Raw genomic sequence first — 2,082 nt, 5'->3', positions numbered from 1 at the left:
TCCATTAATTACTCAATAGCACTCTTTCATCTGCGTTGACTTAATCCAAAGAAAACAACATTACGCTGCACATTATGATTAAATAATGCTTGTTTTGGTCCACCCATGCAACTTCTGCTTGGAGAGTAAAGCACCTGTTTCAGATCAGGGGTTGATCAGGGGTTATGAGCTGAATAAAGACTTTTTTGTTGAAATAGTAACTCAAAATTTTAATTAACCTTTTTTATTACAGTGTCTGAGATAAGAAATGTGACAATCTGTGTCTAAAGTATAGGATGTCAGTGAACGATCTTCAGTTTAGTATTTTTATGTCTTAGAAGGACCTCATGAGGGAGTAATAGTCTTTGCATATATCCAACAATACAGAGAACTTTCACGTATCATACGTTTTGCCGTTCACTTCTTTTTAACAGGCTGTAATGATAAAACATCTTTCATGTGAGGAACGCTGAAAGAGGAAAATGGCTGTAGAGTTCTAACTGCATGGCAATGGCTGGCTTATAAACTTCTCTAAAGTTTAAGAGCTAATCGTAGTCACGAAGGCTGTGTATTTTTCTGTGTCTAAAGCAATACTGAGTCATTCTTCACACTGAGGCAAGAACTGAATGTTTTTCTTCAGGGTTTAATTATCAGCTGCCCGACAGGCTCAGCACAAAATTGTCAGAATGGCCATATCTTGGGAAAAGCACATATTGTTCTGGAGAAGGCAAAGTGATTATTGTGGACTTGATTTGCAGCTGTGGGAACTAAACTTGCACTAATTTATCTCTTGAGCAAAAGATGGCCTCTGATTAAAAGTTCTTAGTTGTCTGACCTGACACACAATGTGCAGTTTATCCAAGAATGTGCAGCGAAACATAACCAAAGAAGGACACTGTCATAATGTCAAAGCAGCAATAAATTGGTGCAAATGAGATTTAGTGATAAAACAACAAAATGTCTAAAGTGTGGAAAGACATACCCTGGACACTTTAACACAGTGACTTAAGGATGCTGGTGTCTTTCTAGGGTCATTTTCCTTCTTTTATAGTGAATTTACCCTCTTTTAATAGAGAGTTACACCAGAGTTCGGTGGGAGACCACTTCTCCACCTTTTATATTACGGTTTGTCAGTGTTGAGGGACAGGACAGATGGAGAGAGAGAAAGAGAGAAAAGGATGCCATGAGATAAAGGTCCATGGCCAGACTTGAACCAGAGACGTCACAGTTATATGTTAGGTCTAAGAGTGTCTTATAGCAAGTCACTTACTGTAGATATTTTTCACATGTGGAATCATATGTCATATTTTGTCAAACATTTAATGTCCACGTTTCTTTATTTGAAGGACAATGCACAAAGAACTTAAATAAATGAATAAAACATGGAGAGATGTAATGTATCTTCGATTTTTGATTCCAGTCCCTGCATGGGGAGGTAATAAAATATTGAGTGAATTATACAGAATTTATAATAATGTATATATATTTATAATATAACAGAAATTGTGACATTAAAAGAGTACAAAATACTAAGGCAGACAATAAAAGGAACTTTTTAATGCTTTGAGCAAACATACTGTATCAGGGAGGAAGTTCAGACAAACCTGCGCAAATAAAACCACAATTATGACTTCATACCAGGAGAGGTTGTAGAGAAAATATTATAATATTAATTTGTAATTTAGGAGACTGACCTTTTAATATTAGTGCAGTTAATATTAAACAAATTCGACATTGATTTTCTAATATGAGTGGGAGAATCAATTGATAACCACATGACAATGCAGATTAAAATGATAGTTTACAAATTAGCTGGGATGGGACATAACGTAAGATCTTGACAATTGCATGAAATAATAAATAAGTTAATGTAAAATCATATTTTAAAAAAAGTGCTATTTTTTATATTGTGTAGACTTTCAGAGAGAAAGGTGGATTTCTGCTTCATGTTTTAGATTCATAACCACGTTTTGCCTCCATCAAACGCGTGTAACAGCATTTCCGTTCGCACACAATGAATAAACAAACAAAATATTTAACCTTTTATTTTGTGCAGCTTCGCCCACGTGTACCAATGTTTGCACCGAGCGCACTTCCTTAGCA

The sequence above is a fragment of the Dicentrarchus labrax genome, unplaced genomic scaffold (assembly GCF_905237075.1).
Source record: "Dicentrarchus labrax unplaced genomic scaffold, dlabrax2021, whole genome shotgun sequence".
NCBI lineage: Eukaryota > Metazoa > Chordata > Actinopteri > Moronidae > Dicentrarchus > Dicentrarchus labrax.
Note: the sequence above shows the minus strand (reverse complement) of the source record.